The sequence below is a fragment of the Gossypium raimondii genome, chromosome 3 (assembly GCF_025698545.1).
Source record: "Gossypium raimondii isolate GPD5lz chromosome 3, ASM2569854v1, whole genome shotgun sequence".
Lineage (NCBI taxonomy): Eukaryota > Viridiplantae > Streptophyta > Magnoliopsida > Malvales > Malvaceae > Gossypium > Gossypium raimondii.
This window is the reverse complement of record NC_068567.1, coordinates 18,020,050-18,030,430: the sequence shown is the minus strand read 5'-3', so window position 1 is coordinate 18,030,430 and position 10,381 is coordinate 18,020,050. Positions and strand designations below refer to the sequence as shown.

Sequence of the window (10,381 nt, the reverse complement as noted above, 5' to 3'; positions counted from 1 at the left end):
CACTCGATGGTACCGATATTTCTCTTAAAGGGTATAGTTGCCATTTAGAAAATCATTGCCTTTTTAGCATTCTGTTTCTCTGCAAAAATTAAAACTTAGCAAATTATCCATACAAATAAAAAAGTATCTATATGTTTACCCCAAGTATCAATACTCGAGAATTGGTATCGAAACCAAATTAAGCTACTAACTTCTTGCACATTCATTTCAACATGGAGGTATTAATACTAAAGCCCATATTATCAATACCTCTGTACAAAATAGCAAAAATTATAACAAAACAGGGCATTTAACACAACTAAACATATACCAATTCATCATGCATCTATAACTTCACAATTCAACATCAAAAGTATCCAAAATTGCAACTCAAAGCATCATCAATATTTCCAAGCTAAGACAAACCAATAACATAATGTCAATTCTTAAAAGTCTAGATCATATTAACTATTTAAGACATAATAACGATCAACCAAAAAGTCTACCACATTGCTTTATTCCTATAGTTCAAAGAATAATACGACTTACACCATCTTAAAATCTAAAGCCTAACTTGGATCACTCCCTTGGAATCTCGCAACGCTTACACTGCAACCCTAACTGTCTGCAAGATTTAAAAAGAGCGGGTAAGCTTAAACAAGTTCAATGAATGATCGAAAAGACCACCAAATAAACATGATATCATGTGTTAAATGAAACATCCAAATCAAATTCACATACATGTAGAACTATAGTAACATATTATAATACTCATGAATCAATTACCAACTCTTCTAACTTTGCATTTACATAATAAATATGCATACATCACATATCATAATATTACATTCAACGATAATTTGACACTTAAGCTATGAAACATAAAAGTGGGCTTTATCACCACACATTGAATACACGGATCTCCAACACACCAATGACTCGATGAGTCGAACATATCCCAAAAGCATGGCATTTAGTTAACACTCTCCAACACACCAACATATCATGGTGAATGAAGCTGAGCTCACATTCCCTTATCTTTCCAAAATTTTCCCAGGCCTTAATGCCCCAAAAACATAACAAAAGGGTAAGTACTCAAAAATCCTACGGCATGTCAACTATATCCAATGGTCTCAATGATCACGATGCCAAAATCTCTGCAATTATACAGATATTTTTACTTACCATTTTCTGCACACTTTCATTGCATATTCACATAATAAGCACAACATCATCACTGTCATGGTATGTATAACATACCCAAAATTAATACATTCACAATAGCCATCACAAGTATATATCATATGTCACATTATCACAACTTAATACTCAATTCACATCAGACAATAACACATTTTGTGAATTAAATGACAGGTATAAGAAAGCTTACACTCGGAACTTAGAGTAGGGATTTAGGCTACTCTTAAGCTCCCAATTAACCCAATGAATCATGTCTACTAATAGTGGTTCTAAACACTCACCATTAAACAAACTTTCATTACTCGTTGAAGGCTCCAACGATTTCGAATCTTCACCAAAACTAACCACACAACAAACATAAGTAATTACAGCTATAGGCACACCCAAACAATCAAAAACCCAGGTCTAAGGTTCCTTCCTCTTAGAACTGAAATTTTCGACTTGCAAATCCAAAACCAAAATATCTTAATTTTAACTCAATCTCATTACCTAGAACTGATACCAAACCTCTAATTAATTACCTAAAAATTATTCTCAATCTTCAAAGTACACAAAACTACACAGATCCATGGTTTCAAAACCTTAGAATGGTCATTTTCATGAAAACTTAATAAAACCTTAGGATTCTTTATCAAAACTTTAAAAAAAGTTTAGAAACCTTATAAGCACATCAAAACAAGTTGAAAAACACTTTGAAACATTGTTTTCATTCAAATTCCCAAATTCCACCATTAACGACCCAAAATTCGACATATATTCATAACTTTTGATTCAATGAATAAAAACTCAATTTAAAAGGCTAGATTTCATCAAAAACTAATAGGAAAATGAAACATTAGCTTCATTGAGAGAAAAATGAACGTTTGATAGCCAATTTGAGAAAACCTACAATTTGAACAATAGCTAAATCAATGATGTTTTTTTTATGTTTTTCTTGAAATTCTAGGGAGGTTTAATGCTTGAAAGATGATGGAAATTATAAGGATTGAAGTTTGGAAAATCAAAGGATAGCAACAAAAGGTGAGGGGAATAGTTTTGTGAGTTTACTGTAGGTGGAGGGAAGGAATAGGACAATTTTAAACTTTAGTATATTTACCCTTGAGGTACTCCTAATTTTAACCCCCCCTTATACCATATTTTAAAGTTAAAGGTCTTTTCTACTTCTTTTTCAAAAATTGAATTAACTTCCTAAAAGCCATAGACGAAGGCATTTATTGTTTACCATGCTTCGAATTTCTAAACACATTTTGAGAGCAAATCCCTAAATTACCCTAGAAACTTCTAGGCCCAACTTTGGAGTGTGACAAAACCAGGTTGAAGTAGAGGCAAGAGAGGAGTTGGAAAATGTTCTTCTTCTTAATGAGCTTTTATAGTGTCAGAAGGCAAGGTGTGACTTGTTATATTTGGGTGATTGTAACACCAAATTTTTCTATAGACATACGTGCTAGAGGAGGAAACAGGATCATATTACCACTCTGGAAAATGATCTAGGAGATTGGATTTTTTATGAGGAAGAACTGAAAAACGAGACAGTTAAATTTTTTGAGAAGTTATATGGAGAGCATCCAATACCGATGACAAATTTACTTGCTTGCGCTTTCCCTCATCTTGAGGATAGAGAGGTCTAATTCCTAGGTAAATCGGCGTTAAACGATGAAATTAAGGCAACTCTATTTGATTTGGCACCTCTGAAGGCTTCAGGTAATGATGGTTTCCATGCACTATTCTATCATGCTCAATGGGAGCATGTCGGTGCCTCTATATGTAATTAGGTTAATAGGGTCTTTTCACACTTTCGTCCAATAAGCTTACACTAGATCCTTTACAAACTAGTTATGAAGGTCATTGCCAATCGATTCAAAGTTGTCTTCTGAAATATTATTTCTCCTAAATAGGCCGACTTTATTGCGGGTATGACTATCACCAATAACATTATCATCACACCAGAGGTTAAGTAGAAGAATAGGAAATGGATGACCATCGAAATTGATCTAGAAAAAGCAAATGATTGAGTGCATTGGGTGTTCATCGATGCCTCTCTCCAGGCAGCAGGAATTCTTAACCTACTCTATAATGTCATTATGTTAGCTATATCAAGTTCTTCTATGTAGATTATATGGAATGAGGTTCCAACTTAGAAGTTTCGGCTGACAGGGGGTATCCATCAAGGAGTTTTGTTATCTTGAACAGGTCCACCCCTGTCTCATCTTTTCTTTGCAAATGATTTGATTCTCTTTGGTCAAGCAAAGGAGCATCAAGTTAGGGTAATTAAAGGAGTACTAGAGAATTTCTATGAGTTTTTGGGTCACCAGATTAATATGCAAAAAACTAACATCTTTTTTCGAAAAGTGTGAAAGAGGACATAGGGGGCGTTTAAATCTTCGGTTCTAGAAAGTGTAGAATCTTGGTTCCTATCTAGGAGTTACCCTCTTTCATGATAATGTCACTACAACACTCTGAGATTTGCTACCGATAAGGTGAGTAGTAAACTTTTTAGTTGGGACACTAGACAACTTTCTCTAGCTGGTAGGTCCACTTTGGCACAATCAGTCTTGCTTTCGATTTTGAGTTATTTTATGTAGTCAATGATGATTCCTAAAGGCTTGTGTGATGAAATTGAGCATATGGTCAAAAAATTTATCTAAGATCCTACAATGGTGCAAAAAAGTATAGGTTCAAAGTGGTTTGCCTAAGACATTATCGAAAGGGAAATGCTCTTCCTTATGGAGGACCACCTCTAAGGTTTGGCCTCTAATTTGTGAGAAATTACTTTGGTCTATTACGGATGGAAGAAGCATCAATTGTTGGTGAGACAATTGGATTTCGAATGTTGAGCCCTTATTTAGACAGATTTCTTCCATTTCTAACCTTGATATGGATTTTTCACTTAGTGATATGGTTATAGAGGATGATTTTTGGAATTTGGATCTCTTTCAGCTATGGGTACCTGAGGGGACCATTAATAGGATTGTGGGGGTTCTGTTTCCCCATCCAACTTCTGGACCTGATAGAATTAGAATCATTTGGGGGTACTTTGACCGGTTCCTTCTCCCTTAAAAGTGCCTATAGGAAACTTTGAGAGGGATCATGGAATTCTAAAGAGACGGTTTGATAACTTCCTTAGAAGTTTCAATGGCCTTAAAGGGTTAGATTTTTCATATGGCTTGTTCTTAAACAGTGTTTTCTCACTAAAGTGAAAAGGGTGAGGCGATGTATAGGAAATGATAATGCTTTTGAAGCCTGCGAGCATGATTTCGAGGATGTGTGACCTGTCCTTATGGATTGTCTTACGGGTAGGGACATTTGGAATAATCTAATTCCAACAAAAAGACTCTCTAGTTTTTTCTCCGGATCTCTTCGGGAGTGGATGTTGGAGAATCTGCATAATCAGCAGACTTTCCGTTTGGGAGGGATGGATTGGCACTGCCTCTTTAGGATTCTTACTTGGCGCATCTCGAAGAACCGTAATCTTTTCACTTTTCAGGGCATCTTATGAAGTGTTGGTGCAATCGCCAAAGAGTCTTACAGTTAGGCAAAGTAGTACGCTTCTATCTTTAAGGTGTCAACATCTAAAACATAAAGAAGAACCGTTAGTTCACCCTTGACAAGTAATTGGGTGCGATTAAGTACGGATCCTTTTGTTATGTTCGGTGTTGGGTTTGCTGCAGCTAGGGGGTTAGTGTGCGATCGAAACGGAGGGTAGATCTTTGGCTTTAATGGATATTTAGGTAGTTGTACTATGCTAGATGCTGAACTATAAGGCATATTGGATGGACAACACTTATACTAGATCGGGGTTTTGAGAGTGTTCTAATTCAAACTGACAAACTTGAAGCTGTTAACGCCATTCAAGGTAGATCATTTGGAGATACCAGTTCTTCTTTGGTCAGGATAATTCACCAACTCTTAGCATCCATAGGGATATGGAGATTATAACATATTCCTAGAGAAGAAAATGAAGTAGCAGATGACCTTGTCAAGATGGTTCAAGACATGAGAATATGATTAAAATTGTTTAAGGATCCCCCATGGGAGGGATAATTTAATTTCTTATATTTGTGTCCCTTTTTCTTTTTCACCAAAAAAAGTTAACTTTATATTTTATAAATTGTTTAAGATTTTTACAACTCTATAAATTTTAAATGTGCTATCAATTATAATTACATAGTTAAAAATATTTTAACAACTTTTTGTTAAAATTTAAAAAGGAATCTTAAGATTTTCATTGTAATTGTTGAAAGATATGAACGTGACAATTTCGTGTCAGAAGAAGTGTCCACTCTCTTGCCCACAAAATCTGTATGGAGGCAAGTTCCATATTAAGGTGTAGGCAATTTATTGAACCTTTTATCTGAGTTATGCTGATTATATGGATGATATCTTGTCCATTGTGGAAGATCATATTACTTGAAAATGTTATTTTGGTTATTGGATTGTACCAAAATTTCTCAAGACAATCCCTTGGATTGTGGACTTTGGATGAATAGTTATTCTGTCGGATGAGCCACCAAGAGTCCTTAATTTTTTTATATGTTATTATTATAATGTATTGTTGTTTTAGTGGGATTGTATTAGATCTTCATTTTTAATCAAGTTTCAAATTTTAAATCTATATATTTGAGAGACTTGCCTAAGTGAATGTACAGAGAGTTAAGCACTTAATCTGTCCTTATGAGAATAATTTTGTATGAGTGCTATATTGATAGTAAAACCTTTGTGTGGTGGTTTTACTTATTCTATTCACGAGGGGTGAATATAGTGGTAAGAGTATTGTATCTTCAAAGTACAAGGGTGAGGAAAATTATCACAGTGGGTGTGATTTAGTAGGTTCACTTTTTAATTGTTGAAAAGAGTGCATATTTTTCATTAACATAGGCTTCGCAAACATAGGAAAATCGGATTGCATAAACAACCTTCCTATGGTCAATTTCTTTACTATTAACCATTTAGTACTTAAAGGAGTGTCCACCATCTTAGGCATCACTTTAATTGTGCAAATTATTTCTTAACAACGGAGAAGACATTTCAGTACTTTTATCAATTTGTCTAAATTATGTATCATTTTTACCTATCAATTGGTTTTGGATTTGTTATTAATAGTAAAACTTATCATTATCTATTTTCTTTTTAAGAATTTGAAAACTCTTTTAGATATAATTTTGTTTTCAATAAATTAACATAGCAGATTTTTACCTTTTTAAGAATTTTAGAACTCTTTTAAATTTAATATTGTTTTCAATAAATTAACTTACCAGATTTTTTTACCTATTTAACTCATGTTTGAGCTATCAAAAAATTTCACACTAAAAACCCTTTCACATTCAAGTGCTTACACTACCAAAGAGAATTTTCTACGCATTCTTGGATTACTTTTAACAGCTAAATTTACTTTGTTCGATATTTATAATAAAATGTTTGATTGTTGGTAACTCAACCGATGCGGTGTTTTTCTCTCTTTAATTGTAGGCGCTGGTATTTCTTTGAATTACTAAAACTTTCTTAGACCTCCAACGATTTCAAGCTAAAAGAGTAAATACTTTTGTTATTAGATTTACTACATGTTATATGTATATATTTTTTTACTATAGAATGATTGAATACTTGTGGAGAGAAAGACTTCCAAGGGAAGTAGTCTATCTTGTGTGTTGAGTTGTTTATTGGTATGTACAAGAAGAGAAATTACTAATCATGACATGAGTTTAGAAACAGATCAAGTTAGAGATAAAATGATGAGTCAAATTGTTGGTAATGAGAAAAGTCAAAATATTATAAGAATGGTACTTAGGTTTTTATTTATTTATTTATTTATTTGTTATATTAGAAAAATAGGTGGCCTAAAATCAACAAGACGGGTAACCATTCAAGAATAAGTTGCTAAAACACTTAGGGTTAGTTTAACATTACTTTTAAAAGATGTTTTTAAAAAATGTGGTGAAAATGTACTTTTGAGAATTACTTTCGAAAATTTTAATTTAAAATTTAAGTGTTTAATATTGCCGCCAAAAAGTGCTTTTGAGAAATAAAATGTCCATTTTAGACGTGATATTATAAAGTAACAAATATACATTTAAATAAAATTTAAATTAGTTAATATTAGCAAGAATATAAAAAGTAATTTATTATAACTTATTGTTAATATTTTAATATATGAAATATTAATTTTAAATATTTCTAAGTAATTAATATTAATTATTTATAAAATTTAATTACAATATATAAACTATATTTTAAATATTTAATTATAATCATTAAATATTTTTAATTAGAGATTAACACAATATTATTTTTTTAAAAGTTATTTTTAATTAATTATTTTAACACATTTGTATTATTTTATTTTAGAATATAATTTGAATATATAACCCATATTACCATAACATAGAAAACATAAACCTAACAAATTAAAATATTACATGCATTTGGATTAAAGTTTCAAAAGGGTAATATTTATATGCCAAATACATCATCAAAAATTTTACATTAGCATTTATAATTTGAAGTGAATTCATTAAACTAGAAGCTATATCATCTCTTGTTAATTCACCACCACCATCATCATCATCATCACTTTCTCCATCTTGCACATCTTCTAGATCAATAATATTATCATATACCCTATTAATATTTTCGTATTTCATAAAATCTACATCATTTCAACCGACATTTTTCGGATAAAATTGTGTATCGCCATTGTAGCAATAACGATCATCATTTGCTTTTCAAAACTATAACTTGGCATATCCCTTAAAATGACCTATTTTTTTTTCAAAACACAAAAGTTCGTTCAATCACAGTACGTAATGATAAATATGAATAGTTGAATATCTCTTTTTTACCAAATATCGTTCTACCCCTACGAAAGTCAGGTAACTGATATCGTTGACCCCTATATGGTCCAAGATAACCTTTCATTTGAAAATATTCAGAATCAACAAGATAATATTTTCGTACAAGTCATAATATAACAAACAAATAATTCAAGAATTGTTTATTTTTAAAATTATCAATTAAAGAACTTATACTTAATTATTTAAAAAATGAAATATCTTATCATTTGGTGGGTGCGATAATTTGTATTTTAAATCTAGAATTGCATCAAGAAATATTCTAGTGTTAAATTTATAGCTTCATACTTCAAATTAACTCTTAATTATATAAGTTAAGCATATTGTTTTATAATTGACACCAAAGAATGTTCCATCTAGAATTAATACCGTTATATTTAGATGTATTCATCAGTCCATGCTTATGAATTTTTTCATTTAACAGAAGAAAAGAAAAAACAAAGTATAATAACCTTAATCAAATTAATCATAATTGGTGTATATATAAAATGGGTATAATGAAGCCTTGCTCATAACACTGGTGATGAAGGATGTAGGAACCTTTCTGCAGAAATATTTTATGAGGGGAAACAATATATTTTTGTACTTTGCATTTGTCCCTAATTATTCCGAGCACCCTTTGAAACGAAAGCCACTAGTGGACTCTTGAACTCTTGAATAATTCTTACAGGTGGGGAAGCCTTAGGGCTACTTGTCCCAGACTAAAAGATTCACACAATCCACCAAAGTTAATATTTAAAAAGATTATGAAATATGGATTAATCTTTCTCCAAAAAACATATCCAAATTCTTTAAAGCAAAATTACAAATTTTTGTCCATCCAAATTTAATTTTCTGCACAAGTTATTAAAGTATCGAAAGGCATATTAATAACATAAAAATTTTAAACTAAACCAAAATTTTATTTGTTCTCTAAAGGAATAATCTTAAAAGAAATTACACAATATAAATTAAAATTAATAAAAGGTAAGACATGCTAAAGAAGTAATCATAAAACAAAGATGAAAAATAAGCAACCATGTCAAATTTTGGGAGTTTGCACAGTTTATAAACCACTGAAACAGTTTTAAAACAAATAGATATTTATAGACACAGAGATTTCTATGACTGCAATAATTTAAGGTAAAATGTCTAACTAGGAGTAAAATTGAATAAAATTGTCTCTTATACAAAACAAATCATGGAAAAGTTCAGTTTTGAGAGCAAGTTTGGAATTAACTTTGTTTATATTCCTAAAGATTGCAAATTGGCTAAAAATAGAACATAGCGTAATTGCTTACTTTTGTCCTCACCAAGTTAGTTCTCGAAAAACTATTCAATAGAACATTGTAAGATCACCATATAACTTAGTTTTAATATTAGTATTCACTGAAATGAACATTCTTTAGCAATGAACTACGTATTTCTATGGCAGTCAATCATTTTGTATAATTAGCTACTTCAATTACTTGCTTATCAATAATTGGTTCTATAATTATTGATGAACTCCTAGAATCTTGGCTTGCCAAAAAATCCAATATATACATTAACTCAACATAGGTTAATCATGTAATCATCTCTTCAAAATCAACCAAGTTAGCAAGGATGTAATTATCGTACTTAGTTGAAAATTTATATAATTAGGGAGAAAGGCAAAAACCATTGATTGATCCTTAAACTAGGGTCTGTCAATGTGTGAAGGAAAAAAAAAAGCAGGTAAATAAGCATAATTAAAGATGGGTTTACAGCCAAATTAATGATCAAACATGAAAAGAAGAAAAAATGGGTGTAGAAGAGAAGAAGCTCACCGGTGGAAGGAAATGGGAAACCAAAAACAAATTGTTATAGCGTGGAAGCTCACCTGAAATGGGGGAAAAAAACAAAACAAAAAATTAAATGGGGAGTTAAAATGAGAAGATGGGATTAGGAGGAGTAGAAAGAGAGAGAGTGAGAGAATGAGAGCAGCCTACCTTCAAGACCTTGAAGAAAATGGAAGAATGGAAGGAAAGAAAAGAGAACCAGAGAGAAGAAAAAATGAAGAAGAAATTAGTAATTAACAAGCCAAAAGCACTTTTCATTTCGAAAAAGCTAAAAATTTCAGCTTTTTCAACAGAGGAAAAGGGCTTTCTAAACGTTAAAAAAATTATTCAACTGGTGCTTGTTCAGCTACTCTTTTATTTTTTGGAAGCACAGGTAAACAAACCCTTAATACACTGTCACATCATGCAAAAAAATCGAGAAATAACAATTTTGATTTAGAAGTTGAGGAAAAACAACTGGTCGTCATTTGCATCATGTTTTAAGAAGTATAATAAATTTAAATTTCCGTAAGTAAAAAATGTTTAGTTATTTTAATTTTAACATAAAAATTTATTTAT

The 10,381-nt window shown here is 31.3% G+C and overlaps 1 long non-coding RNA gene across 2 annotated transcripts; it reads right to left on the bottom strand.

Annotated features, from left to right (window-relative positions):
• Positions 1-305: 305 nt before the first annotated feature.
• Positions 306-10,163, bottom strand: LOC128039763 (uncharacterized). Of its 2 annotated transcripts, XR_008194321.1 has the most exons (3): positions 9,974-10,163; positions 9,812-9,864; positions 306-604 (listed from the first exon to the last, which is right to left on the bottom strand). It is a non-coding gene; the product is annotated as an uncharacterized LOC128039763 (long non-coding RNA). The 2 variants fall into 2 exon arrangements; XR_008194320.1 differs by lacking the exon at positions 306-604 and having other exon boundaries at positions 8,382-9,864.
• Between the last annotated feature and the right edge of the window lie 218 nt (positions 10,164-10,381).